Below are 14,954 nucleotides of genomic sequence, written 5' to 3' on the forward strand. Positions count from 1 at the left end.
GTTAAAATATATATAATAAAAGCGTTAAAATACATAGATAGTAGCTTTCCAAGCGAAGTGCCTCTTCATCAGCCTCTTCATGAAGAGGCACTTCGATAAACTCTTTAGATAAAAGAGCTAAAATATATATATTTTAACTCTTTTATCTTATTGTATTTTAACGCTTTTATCTTATTGTATTTTAACGCTTTTATCTTATTTTATTTCTGTTTTATCTTATGTATATATCATTTTTATTTTAATAAATTTATTTTAACCAGTTAGTCGGTCGTCGCAAGAAACTTTGATGATATAATGCAACCCGATGCAACCCAACGCACAAGGCCTGTTTTCTGATATTCGTTTTGGAATTATATTAAGTACATTAAATTGAAAATTTATTACATTTTCTTTTTTTTATAATTAATATTGATAATTATTTTTGAAAATTATTATTGTTATATAATTATTAATATTGAATTTTGAATTTCTTTATTGCATGTATTATGAAACTTTAGAAACTAATGTTAGCGATTTTATTTGTATAAAAAGTTTCAGTCGGGCTACAATGAAAATCGATTCATGTGGGGTTGGGTATGGGTAATGAATTTGAAAAACAAATTCCGGCTTGGATTGGGCCAGGTTAAGGGGGAAATGGTTTATTCTTGCATAATATTACTACCTGCTACTTACTCTACCGAATCAAAGGTAGTAACTGAGTTAGCATCGTTCATACTAACAGATGGAAGTGGCGTCATTGCGTCATTTCCTTAAGAAAATTTCGTTACTAATTGGTTTTGCTTCATTCTGAAAATGTAGTAGGTGCCGCCAAAGATGTTTTCTCATAAAAAAAAAAAAAAAAAATCCACATTGACGGTTTCGAACCTGGTTCATTTCCATTCAACGTTGGATGGACAAAGATTATAGATGCAATACTATTATATTTAGGCCATCCGAATAATTAAATTAATCTGCCGTGCTGTGTCTTATGTCTGTTAATTGCGTGTGTTGCTGGAGGAAACAACATTGCTTTTTACGCCTGAGACAGACTAAAATAATCCCCAGGGGCTCACATCTGGTGAGTATGGGCTTGGCACACCCAGGGTCCTGAGCTGGATATCATCATTCTTCTCTTTCTTGGTGATTCCCTTCTACCTCTCTCTCTCTCTCTCTCTCTCTCTTTGGGTTATTCAAAATTTTTTTTTTTTTTTGCCTGGTGCAGCATAAGCCTCAGGCTTCCATGCACCATATGGCTAATAATAATAATAATAACTCAGGCACTGAGTGAAAAAAAAGTCCATTAAATTTTCTCGCGTCTTCGACGGGATTCGAACCCAGGACTTTTCCACCTGGGGAAGACTGACGATACCACTGTGCTACTAGCGAAAGCCGACAATTCTGTGAAGGAAGTCCATAAAAATTACTCGTATATTTGACGATATTGGAACCAAAGTCTTTCCCACGCGATGTGGAAGGGTGGTTATCACCCTTCAAAATGGTTATCAAAATAAATTGGCTTTCGGTTATATAATGTGTCCAGTTATGCCTTCCCCCCTCTACTCAGCAAATATAGCAATGCATTTATACATAGGGAAAAAAAGTAAATTTTAAATCAACTTTTTAATTTCCAATCAAAAATGGGCTTTGGCACACCCAGGGTCCTGAGCTGGATGTCATCATTCTTCTCTTTCTTGGTGATTCCCTTCTACTTTTGTCTCTCTCTCTCTCTCTCTCTCTCTCTCTCTCTCTCTCTTATTCAGGGTAACTCGGGAATTTTTTTGGCTGGTGCAGAATAAGCCTCAGGCTTCCTTGCACCATATAGCTAATAATAATAATAATAATAATAATAATACAATTTTATCAAGAGATCAAATTTTATCGATAATATCAAATAGATCAAATTTTATCAATAATATCAAATAGATCAAATTTTATCAATAATATCAAATAGATCAAATTTTATCAAACTTTATCAATAATAAAAATAATAACAAGATACATGAAACCCGGCGAAATACAGGCCAATCACCTGCCTCCCAACAATGTACAAGATTCGGACCAGCTGCATAACCAAGAAGATATCAGACCACTTAGAGAGTCAGAACATAATGGCCAAACAGCAGAAAGGATGCAAGTGGAGGAGCAAAGGATGCAAGGAGTAATTAGCCATAGATGCCGGAGTTGGAACAAGCCATAGATGCCGGAGTATGGAACAAGCCTACAAGAAGCACCGCAACCTATACACGGCCTACATCAATTACCGTAAGGCCTTTGACTCCTTTCCTCATAGCTGACTAATAGAGACCCTGAAGATCTACAAGGTCAATCTGATAGAGGCAAACTTCCTAGGAATAACAATGGCGAAATTAAGGTCGAGAATATCACAACCAGGCCAATCCCCATTAGAAGAGGAATCTTTCAGGGAGGTGCTCTGAGCCCACAGTGGTTCTGTCTAGGGCTCAACCTGCTATCCACCATGCTTAACGGCAGCAAGTATGGATATAACCTCAAAGAAGGAAGAAAGAACCTGTACACCCTTCCCCATCTGATATACATGGATGACACCAAGCTCTGCGCGACAACCGAGAAACAATTCCAGCAACTACTCCGAATCACCGAAGAATTCAACAAGGACCTCAGGATGGAATTTGGTCTAGAAAAATGCAAGATCCACACACTGCACCAGGGAAAATTAGTTGGCCAAAACTACCAGCTGCTGACTGGTAAAGAGATCGAAGCTATGACAGAAGGCGAGACCTACAAATACATAGGGATGATGCAGGCTCAGCAGTCTGAGCACAAGGAAATCAAGAAGTGCCTGACTGAAAAATATCATCAGAGACTCAGAAGCCTGCTGAAAACAAAATTGAACGGAGGGAACGCAGTTAAAGCAATAAACACCTATGCAGCTCCAGTACTAACATACTCCTTTGGGGTCATAGATTGGACTAACACCGAGCTAGAAGATATCATGCGAAACACAAGGACAATGATGACCAAGAGCCGCTAACACCACCCGTAGTCAGCAGTGGGGAGACTAACAGTAGCTCGGAAAGAGGGAGGAAGGGGCCCTGATAGAGCAACAGAAAACAGCGATAGTTAACCTGAAGGATTATTTCGAGAACAACACAGCACCACTCCACCAGACCATAATGAAGATAGATAAGTGGTATACCCACGCAACCTAAGCGAGGGACCCCCTCCTGCCCAGACGGCATAATAAATGAAGTTAGAAAGATGGACAAAGAAGACACTCCACGGCAGATACTACAATGACCTCCACCAAGATCACATCGATAACATTGCTTCCAATGCATGACTGACTAGTGTAAGTGTGTGTTTAGGGTCAAGCGGCACCAGGGGTTCCCCCCATCTCCGCGTAGTTTACATTGTGGTGTGTTACAGTACGCTGTAAATGCCAGAGATTTAAAAGTGTGTGGGTCTTGGATCGTTTAGTGTCGTGTACCGTTGTTCTTCTGGTCGTTTAGCCGCTAAACCCCAATTGGGGCCCAACGTTGGCCCACTTTCGCCCCGTGGAGGCAGACCAGGAACCCAGTAGCTTCGTTAATTTTGATTAGTTATGTGGGGTTTACGCTGCCGTATTAGTCAGAGTAGGGGAAAGAGACTGAAGACTGGGGGAAAGACAGAAGTATGGGGTCGATAGGGAAGGCAACCCCAGATTGTCAGTAAGGCATGCCCATGCCTCACCAGGTGAAATATATGGGGTGGTAGGGGGAGGGAGGAAACAGGAAGACCATCTCCTCCTCCCCCCTGCTAGGGATAGGGAAAAAAAGGTACCAGGCAAGGGAGCTGGGAGAGATCGCCATTTGGCTACATGGCAGTGAGGCTGCATCAGTCGTAGTGTAGTCATAAGTCCGGTAGTAGAGTCACTCGTGGGACAGTGTCCCTTCCAAGTTGAATGTCTTTGTTTTGGTTCTCTATCTTCATTCAGTATATTTGTCAGTTTCATTTAGGTCTCATATTGGTTGGTACATAGGCAGGGTTTCTTGGTAGACAGATAGTAGCTTCCACATAATTTTCATTCTGGGGTGTGTCCTAAAGGATGTTTTTTTTGTTATCTGGCTGGTCGCCTTTCACTCCTGGTGTATTGCATATAGGGTTCTCCTTCTTGAGAAGAGTTCTTGAGCGAAGTTGGTCAGGGCTCTGTATTCCTCCTCTGAATCCAATAGGTGAAACCCTTGCCCTCTGGGGAGGTATCTTATACTCGTGATTAGAATGCACCTGAGATCCTCGTATTGCGGACAGTCGTACATGAGGTGTTCCCAGGTTTCGATCTCTCCACATGTACAGCATGGGTCCTCTACAAGGGCGAAGTACATTAACTTTGCGTTAAAGGGGCCGTGTCCAGTTAGCAAGTATGTTGTTTGCAACCCCGGAAAGAACCAAGTAGGCGATTTTGGATAGATTTTTTCAAGTTGCGGTAAGAACTTGCGGGTTATTACTCCTTTGGTTGTTTCTGCCCACCTGTCCTGCCACACCTGCAGCAGGTGAGACTGAAGCCGAATCTTTTCTGCCTTATGGTTGTTTGTTGGGTCTATTGTAAATTCCAAGAAAGTGGTGGTTATTCCCTTAGATAAGTAGTAGAGGAGTCCTGTTCTTGCGATTTCAAGATCAAGTGGAAGTACTGCTGCTATCACCTGTAGCGCTGGGTTACTCACCGTTCTGCAGGCGCGGGCGGTAATGAGGAGGATGGTGCGTTGAATTGCATCCAGGGTCCTCTTATTTACGACCAAGGCAGTTTTGTCATACCAGATTGCTGAAGCGTATGTAATAATTGGGAGGAAGGTTGTCTTGTAGTATAAGGCTAGGGTACGTTTTTTGAGACCCCAGTCTCGCCTTGTGACCCTAGCTACCATGGCAGAGTAGTTTCTGATCTTTTGTCTTAGGAATTTGAGATGTGGTTGGAAGGATATGCATGACTGACTAAGTAAAGTAAAGTGTAAAGTGTGTTTAGGGTCAAGCGGCACCAGGGGTTTCCTCCATCTCCGCATAGTTTACATTGTGGGTGAACCAGTTGACTGGAAAAGCCAGAGATTTAAAAGTGTATGGACTTTGTATATATTTGATGCCTTGTACCGTTGTTCATCTGGTCATTTAGCTGCCAGACCCCTACTGAGGCCCGACGTTGTCCCACTTTAGCCCCGTGGAGGCAGACCAGGTACTCACTAGTATATAGTTCACTCTGGCAGGTCCTGCCACCTAATTTCCTAAGATTTCAGTGGCTAGGACCTTAAAAAAAAAAAAAAAAAAAAAAAAACGCTACGCGTCGCGGGAAGCGCAAGAAGTCCAAAATGTTGGGCAAAATTAATTTAGATTGGTGATTTTAGATTGTGTGGGGCGTGTTCACGTTGCTATCAGATAGAGTGGGGTGAAGGCTGAAGACTGGGGGGCAAATAGACAGAAATATGGAGCCGAAAGGGAAGGCAACTCCATTTACAGTGGGGCATGCCCCACCAGAGGGAAGAAATAGGGTGGCAGGGTGGGGAGGGGACAGATTACTGTCCTCTCCCCACCCTGCCAGGAAGAGGTGAGACAGTGAGCCAGACAAGAGAGCTGGCTCAGGTTGCCAATGTGGCCTGTGTGCATGGGTGGGAGCAAACCAGACCGCAGGGTCAGGTCCGCACCATCCAGAAAAACTTGAGGCCCAGCAGAGGCGATCCAATGTTGGTTTGGCTGAACAGGTTGTGCAAAATGTCACAGTTGACTATTAGGTATTAGGTATTAGGTATGTTCGGGGTCTGACGGCACCTGGGATTTCTCCCATCTCCGCGTATATTCTCTGTATCGGAGAAGCCAGAGATTTAAAAGTGTGTGGGATATGTACTATATAGTTTGTTGTGCCCATTGTTCGTCAGGCCTGTTAGCCGCCGGGCCCCTAGTGAGACCCGACGTTACCAATACCTGCCACAGGGAGGCCGGCCGGGTGTTACCAATATTTGTACTCTGGCTGGTCTTGCCACTTACTTTCCTGGGATTTTAGTGACTAGGACCAAGAAAAAAAAAAAAAAAAAAAAATCGAGGTTGATATTAGTGATACTTTACAAGTTAGTATTAATAGTGCGCGACGTGGGGCTGTGCGGTGAAAGTGAGTTTTAAAAACCAAATAGGTTCGGGCAAGAATTTTGATGTTCTCTTTTGATTTTGACGTGTAGGGCTAAACGCTGTGCAAGACAAAAGTTTGGGGGGAGGATGAAGACTGGGGGAAGAAATTGGAAATAAGGGGCCGACAGAGTAGATGGCCCCTGCAGGTAGTGAGGCATGCCCGTGCCCCACCAGAGTGAAAAAATTGGGGAGGCAAGGAGAGGCAAGCCTCTCCTCCCCAGGAGCTTGGAAAGAAAGATCCGCTCAAGAGAGTGCGGATTTGGGTCACCAATAGGCTGTTCCGGCTGGAGAGTGCCACCGTATGTCGTCTCCATCAGTTTGCAGGCCCTAAAAAACTGGCCATTGAGTCTCATCTAGGTGGGACACTAATAGGGAGTTAAATCTGGGATGTCATCCTTCCAGACTGCATGTGGTTTGGGGCCTATTTACTGGTCATTATCTTGGGGTCATAATCAAGTCTACTGGCTGTCATTATGGGGTTTCATCCCTTCCGTGATGTTTGCTAGTCCTTACACTACCTTTTGTCATTATGTAGTGGGTCTATGCTGCAAGGTCTTGGGGCAGTGTCCCTTTGTTTTGATGTCACGACTATTTAAAGGTATTTTTCGCTGCCATTGGCGGTAATCATGCCTCTTGTGGTTATACAATATATTATCACTTGTCTTTTCCCAGTGCATTTTGTAGTCAGTCCAAGGTCTGTATAGTCGGCTCCTCTGTATCATCTCGCTGCTATTTGCAGTTTTGTTTTGTCTCATTCCGTTAAGGTCTTCTGTATATGGCGGCTAGTGTTTGGCGCCTGCTAAATAATCCCTGGGCAAAACCAGTTAAAGCTAAATATTCTTCTTGTGTATCTAGTAGATGTGACTCGAGATCCCTCGGTAGATAGTGAACTCTAGTTATTAGTCTGCATCTAAGGTCTTCGTATTGGACACACTCAAACATAATGTGCACCCAGCTTTCTTGTTCCCCGCAAGTACAACGCGGATCCTCCACTATTCCCAATGCTGTAAGCTTTGCATTGAAAGCCCCATGACCCGTAAGGAGGTAGGTCGTGTAAAGTCAGGGTTGCAGCCAGGTTGGAAGAATGGGGTATACTCTGTCTACGTCCGGGATGAACTTTTTGGTGATATTCCCTTTTGTTGTGTTTGTCCAGCGGTATTGCCAGGTTTCTTTTAGGTATTTCTGCAGCCTGTTCTTTTTCAGCCTTGTGGGTTGCATTGTTATCCACTGTGTAGTCTTGGTGGGTGCATGGCATTCCTTTGGTTATATAATAGGATATTCCAGTACGTATGATGTCCAGATCAAGGGGAAGGGCTCCGGCCAAGACCTGTAGGGCAACAGTGCTAGTGGTGCTACAGGCTCTGGTAATGGTTAACAGGATAGTTCTATGGATTGAGTCGATTATGCGTCTATTTACGGCGGTTGATGCCTTGTGATACCAAACCGCAGAGGCGTATGTTATAGCTGGTAGGAATGTCGTTTTATAATATAAGGAGAGCACGCGACGTTTAAGTCCCCAGTCACGACGAACCACATGTGCTAACAGTGCAGAGTACTTCCTTATCTTTGTTCTTAAATGTGTGAGATGCTGCTTGAAGGAAAGATTACAATCTAATATCACCCCCAGGTACTTAAGCTGGCTTTGGAGTTTCACTGTGGTGTTGTTCACCTTTATTTGAGGTGGCCTGTGCAGGTCAAGGGAACCTTTCAGTAAGATTGAGGATGTCTTAGTTGGTGAGATTTTTAGGCAGTGTAAGATGGTCCAGTCCTGTAGTATCCTGATGGCATGGTTTGCTTTTACCTCCAACTGGGTTCTACTGTCGGCAGCAATTTTCAAGATTAAGTCGTCGGCAAAAGCTTGGGTTTGGACGTCACCAAGGTCCATGGCCAGGAACTCATCCAAGACAATGTTCCACAATAGCGGCCCCAGGACAGAACCCTGGGGGAAACCCCTGCAGACACGGCGGTTTACCCTACCATAGGGTGCCACGACACTAATACTCCTGTCGGTAAGGTAAGACTTGATGGTGAGATACAAATTGCAGGGAAGGTTGGCCCGCCTTAGCCTTGCCAGGACACTTGGCCACCAAATGGTGTCACAGTTGACTAGTGGGACGCTCTTCCCCGAGACTGAAGGATTCATGCTGGCCATCCAAGACAAGTAATCAACATTAGAAACTATAGAAAATACATCGCAAAGCAACCCTGAATGTCATATGACACCTGTCAACGATGTCACCTGCCGTCAGAAACGATCCAACACATCACCGCAGGGTGTAAGGTACCCACAGGGTGTAAGGTAACCCAGACTGACTACTCTCATAGAAACGACCAGGTGGCCACGATAATACATCAGAAGCTAGCAAGGAAATACCAGTTGACCAAAGAAAGTGTACCATACTACAAGTACGAACCCCAGGCAGTACTAGAGACCCGATCCCACCAGCTGTACTGGGACCGCGCCATAATAACGGATAAGACAATCCCGCACAACAGACCGGACATGGCCCTTGTGGACAAGATGGAAAAGGTTACCTACCTGATTGACATAGCGGTGTCCAACACTAGCAATGTCCAGAAAACCCACGAGGAAAAAATTAGGAAGTACACCAACCCGAGACATGAGGTCAAGGAGATGTGGCATATGAAAGAACTATCGACGATCCCGATCATTGTGTCAACCACCGGTATGGTACCAAAGACTCTAACATAGCAGCCTAGCAGCAATAGGTCTACAAGAGAATACCTACAAGGAACTCCAGAATGTTGCAATCCTGAACATCTGTAGGATAGTCAGAAATTTCCTCGACCAACAGTAACACCAGACATTACAACCACCCTGTGTACTTGGTAGCAGTACCCGTCACGGAGTGGAATCCCCCAATCAGGGAGAAATAATATAAGAACAACAATTATAATAATAAAATAATTATACTAGGAACACATTCGTGAGTTTTTCTGTAATCCGAGGCACCTTTTTTTTGTGAGTGGTGGGGAGGCGACTGTAAATGCTTTGTCCATTACCACTTTCTAAATCCTAATTCGATCAATGGACCGATAGCCTAAAACTAAATTTCTTACCACCGCTGCTAGCACAGTGACTATAATCACTATTCTTCAATACCGTGTGGAAAAAGCTTGGGTTCGATTCTTATTGCAACTGAAGTTGAGCAGAATCTTCCTATCAGAAGGGACAGTACTTTCTGGATTTTCATCCCGCAACTCAAACAGTAAGAAAGCAATCCATGTAATCTATTCGCGGAATGATGGAAACAAATTGACGTGATGGATTCTGTGAACCAAATTTAAATGTCGCCTACTTGCAGTGTTCGATCGAATTCCTACGACCATCCACTGCTAGATTTATTTTTACTGGAATGCAGATGGCGCACAACCGGTCAATGACAGGTGTGAGGGAAGTGACATCTAGGCCGTGGTTAGTTACCTATGTTTTATAATTGGTGATCGAAGACCTTTAACTAATGATGAACTGTGCTTGTTTGTTTTCGTGGACCGTGTATTTATGTGTAAGTGGGAACTGCAGCGAGTTGAAAGCAGTATAAATAATTGGATCAAGGTGAATAGAAAATTTGTAGTTTTACGCATATGGATTGCATGACCGATATGAATTGCTTCATATTGAAACCATATCGTTAAAAATTATTATTACGAGGTAGGCTTCTGTGGAAATACAGTCGCGTAAACTTGGCCTTAGTTTTGCCAGATATTTATCACGTTTGTACGTATATATTTATAAAGCACAGTGGATTGCAACTATGCTATGAATAATAGGGGCACCCATAAGGGTAATGACATACTGCAAAAAGCTAATGATGCCTCTTATGTTTGGTAGATTATTCTATTTATTTTTGATATAGATGCCTAATCTAGTCAGAGTTAATATCGAATAGTTATAATGCCTCCCAATCAGACATATGCTACTTCCGCGAGGAGTAAAAGTACTTTTAGAATTATGTGAAACATGTTAATGTATCTGTATATTCAGTGCACTGTGCGTTTCCCAAACGTAAAAATCCCGGCGATGATATAGAATGTAGGGCTTCATTTAAGACTGACTTGTCACGTTGTATATAATGTGCTTTCTTAAGTACGACCTTATCTCAGATACATTGGCTGAGAGGTACAAGAATTCCGGGGCAAAGGTCCACTGTGTAAGGAGGAAAAGTAAAAATGGAAGCATGACTCCACTTTGCTTCAAGCATTACTAAATGTAGAGATAAGAAATTTATTTGGAATGGAATCAGGCTCTCCCTTAACTACCCCAGTTATACACTGGAATTGGAAAGATATTTCTACCTTACCTGGCATTGTTTATTCATGCCCCTGGAAAAACTTTTGAAACTTTTAGCAGTAACTTAACTTTTAGAAGTATAAGATACAGATTGAAAAGTACAAGATAAATTTTAATGATGAATACTGTTTGCCATTTAATCAGTTGCTGATAATGGCTGAACTATGCAATTGTCTTACCTACAGTTAAAAATACTGTAGCAGGCATAGCCGTTCCGAGGGTGAGGCGAATGGGGTTCTTGCCTCGGGTTAAAAACTGAAAGGGGCGCCAAAAGAAAGATTAAATAATTGCAAATGTTTTCAATTTTATGTTTTGATTATTCCTATCAGGGGCACAATGTCCAGAGGGTGAAATGGGTGCACTAACTGCACCCGGTGCCATCGGTCAAAGGGTATCTGAAACTTACATACACATATGAAGAAAATTTTAAAGGCGGTGCGAAACCTCAATTGGCACCTGGGTGCCAAATTGCGATTGGCACCCGGCCACCACATACCCTAGGAATGCTCCTGATTCCAATCCGTTTATCATCTTGCTTTTTTCAAGATGAAAATCTTTGTCGTGCCACTGTACAGATACCAAGTTCTGCACACCAGCGCTATCTGGGGTGCCACCATGGTTGTCGCCCAACTGGTTGCCATTTTCTTAACATTTTATTTTTATTAAAATGTGTAGCAGCAATGTATTTTAAATAAGTCATATATTTTTTTGAATTAAAATTTTTTTTTATTTTAATATTTTAGGGGAGAGCGCAATTCTTGCCTCAAGTACTAAAATGGCTCGGCATGGCTCTGGTAGCAGGGCCTGATGGAATTCATTATACCTCTTATTATTTTATTATCTAAGTGAAGACTCTTTTAATGATTTCTTACAGTTATACAATAGAAAATGCATCATAGCTTGCTTCCCCAAAACCTGGAAGGGATCATTCCAGTTTAACAGTGTTGAACTGTCGAACCCTTGCACTTACCAGCTGTTTAAGCAAAATGCAGAAGAAAATGATTAATGCCAAACCGACTTTGTTTTTAGAAACCCATAACATCTTAAGTTTGCACTATGATTTCTGAGAAATTAGGCTAGATTTAATGGTAAAAACTAGAATACATTTTTAAAGACTTTTCTTAGTAATGAGCACTTAGTTATGGTCTCTCTCTCCCCAACTCTGCCCATAGTACTGCACTTTACAAAATTAATTAATTTTGTAGTTTATTGCATCTTATTAAAAAATTAATTCTGTAATAAAATGGATACCTTAAATTCCCAAACAAATCCTAGAGACATAGTACAGCCATAATTATGGTGGGGCACACCAAGACTAGGTATGCAAAAATGTAGGATTTAAAAGTAATATAATATATACAAATATATTTGGTTATTTACTTCAAATGATGCTTTCTTGCATCATTTGCCACTACTAATACAGTAAAATTAGTCATTTTGCAGTATTTCTATGAAAGGTATTATACACTATAGTGTTATTCCACAGAGTGTTATTTTCGGAAAATACATACAAAGAAAAGTTGTTCCGGCGAACAGAAGTAGAAGGGTTAATGAAGAAATGTTAGCTCACTGAGTTTGAATGGATTGCTGATTTAATGCACATATTCATATTGGTTTTTAAGAGGCAGAATTTGCAGATGCTATTCTTGAACAGTGCAGTTGGAACTGACAACCAACAAAAAGTAATACAAGAGGAACTTGAATGTCAGTGCAGGGAATGGAGTGCATTTATAAGAAGGAATTATTAATTAACTATTGTTGTCTTCTGGATAGTCTAGATCTCTAGGAGTTTAAATCTATACCAGGTATGGTGTCTAAATGACCCTAAGGCTTTTTTTTTCAGGAGGTAAAAACTTATTGGAAGTTCAAAATGGTGGGTGAAAGTTATTTATTTTACCCTAAAAAATCATTTGATTTAGCTGTTCTTTCTAATAATTTATATGCTTCTCTAACTTTTGCTGGTAATGTTGGTTCATTAGAAATTTTTTGTTCCTGGTAAAGAGAAGTTTTTAGCACCCATACCACAATTGGGAAGAGTATGCCATTGTAGCATGGATTTATGATTTGCGCAGATTATCTGTTTATAAGAAAAGTCATGCTGAGAGTGAAATAGAAAAATTTAGGGTTTTTTAATGCAAAATTGGTATTTGTTTTGTACTTGCCAAGAAAGGTTGGAAATTAAGGTTATTTCCAGTAACAGTATGTGATCTTGTTTAGAAATCTGAATGTTTTTTTGAAATGAGTGTGGAAGCAGAAGATTCTTTTTGGAGGGAAATAAGTCAGCACCTGGGTTTTAGGAGGATTGAAGTTCTTTCTCCCCTCTCCAGCCTACCTTCTACTGGAAAATTACCTGCAGACAGGTATTTCAGGAATGATTGTGGATGTTTTAGAATTTTGGGCTGTTTTTGTGAGCAGGATTGTTAAACTGGAAGGTGGAATTATCATTCCATCTTCCAGTGTAACAAATATTATATTAGTGTATTATACTAGTATTATTATCATTAGCAACCATATTATACTTGTATTATCAACAACAAAATTTTGGATGGGTTTTCCAGGAAATGAAAGAAGATCATTATTATACAGAAGGCAAAGCATGGTGAAATAATGCAATCTTAAGAATGCCAACATTATTTGAGAAGTTAGCAGTGTACCAAAACATGTAGTGAGCACTCACAGAGAAAACTAGCTACTTGGTTACAAAAAACAGAAAGACAAAAAGATAGAAGCTTGTTGAAGAAGAGATGAAGCCAAAACAAAAAAAAAAAAAAAAGCCTTAGAAATGTCAAGACTGTTTGAATTTCTACAAACCTTTCCACAGAATTTATTAACTTTTCCATGGAAGTTATTCAAATTCTAAAACATCCACAATCATTCCTCAAATACAAGATATTAGTATTGGAAACATGATGAAAGGAAGCATAGTTTATATTGCATCAGCCTAAAAAAAAAAAAAATCATTTCCCCATACATTCCTTCCAATAATTTATCCACACCTTTAAAATTTATTCAACCTACTCACTTCCATAGTGCCAGGTGGATCAATTAGCCTTTAAGTGGACCAATCAATTAGCCTTCAGCTGAATGCAAATTTTCATAAATTTGTTGTGCAACCATCCTTTTCCAATTTAAATTTATGCTCACTTGTGTGTTCATCTGAGAAAGAGTAAGGATGCTATCGGCATTCAGTTTCCAGAATCCATTTAAAGCCTTAAATACTTCAGCAGGTCTCCTTACAGGTGCTTAGTTTTCATATGCTACAATTTACAGAACAAGTTTTTCTTGTTAAGAGTACCCATTTTTGCCCACAGCTAATTTTGTTGCTCTTCTTTGCACCCATTCCAACATGTCTGTGTCCTTTTTAAAAAGAGGCTTCTAGATTTATACACAGTACTCAAGATGCAGCCTAATTGCTTTTTGCAAAGGGATTATTGCTTCCTTATCTCCACTGACAAAATACTTTATTATTATTAGCTGTGTGGTGCAAGGAAGCCCTAGAGGCTTATGCTGCACCAGTGAAAAAAAAAAATTTTTCAGAAGTACCCTGTGAGAGAGAGAGAGAGAGAGAGGTAAATCACCAATAAAGAGAATTATGAGCTCAGGACCCTGGGTGTGCCAAGCCCATACTCACCAGATGTGAGCCCCTGGGTGTCATTGAAAGAACTTCATGAGCTTGTCTGCCCTGCTCCAAGAACTTCATGTCAGTTTGTACAATTACCTATAGGCCTTTTTCATTCTCCACTACCTTGAGCATGGTACCGCCCAATTGTTATATTATTCTAAGATTACTAGTACCCATTTATCATTAAACCTACCTCAATTGCAACCTTTCAACCCATCTGCCCAATTTCTGTGGGCTTGTTACAATAGCATACCTTGATTCCTATCATTAACAACCTTGCCAACCTTTGTATCATCAGCAAACTTCATCATTAAATTTGATATTCCTTTATTAGGTTCATTAGTAAATACTGAAAACAGCAAGGAGCCAAGCTCTGAACCCCAAGAAACTTTACCAATAATATTAGTCCATGAAAAGCAATGGCTCTGCATAAACTAATGTTAACTACTCTCTTGTCTTCTGCTGTTCCCAGTCATCCCTTTATCCATTTGCTAATGCTCCTAAAAACCAAATAACAAACAAACCCTTTATCCATAGCAGTAACTTTTCTCCCAGTGCTGCACTGCTCCAGTCTTTTGTGTGGAACAGTTTCAACTGCTTTACTGAAATCTAATTGTGGTTTCAAAATTATTATTCTTTATTAAGAGAGCTACAACCACTGTTACACTGCAATAATTACCTTTATAAACAGCATAGCATTCCAGAACCTACATCAGTCCCTTAGTCACACTTGAATCCCTCTTCTCAGTGGTCAGGATGTCCATGCAAGAGATATCATAAGAGAGCAGTTGATCCCATTGACCAATTACCGAGACCAAGTAACCTTTCCTATTTCTGAAGATCAGTTAGTTATGTACATTTATTTGTAAATATGCACATTGATTTTTAAACTCCAAGTTAAAGAAACAGTTAATTATT

At 40.8% G+C, this 14,954-nt stretch overlaps 1 protein-coding gene across 1 annotated transcript in view; it reads left to right on the forward strand.

Moving 5' to 3' along the window:
• Positions 1-9,582: 9,582 nt before the first annotated feature.
• Mhcl (Myosin heavy chain-like) overlaps positions 9,583-14,954 on the forward strand; it is a 938,273-nt gene continuing 932,901 nt past the window's right edge. The window contains exon 1 of the mRNA XM_090376088.1: positions 9,583-9,679. The gene's annotated coding sequence lies outside the window, so the exon portion shown is untranslated. The remainder of the gene's footprint in view (positions 9,680-14,954) is intronic.

This window comes from Mastigoproctus giganteus, chromosome 1 (assembly GCF_048544385.1).
Source record: "Mastigoproctus giganteus isolate SK-2022 chromosome 1, ASM4854438v1, whole genome shotgun sequence".
NCBI lineage: Eukaryota > Metazoa > Arthropoda > Arachnida > Uropygi > Thelyphonidae > Mastigoproctus > Mastigoproctus giganteus.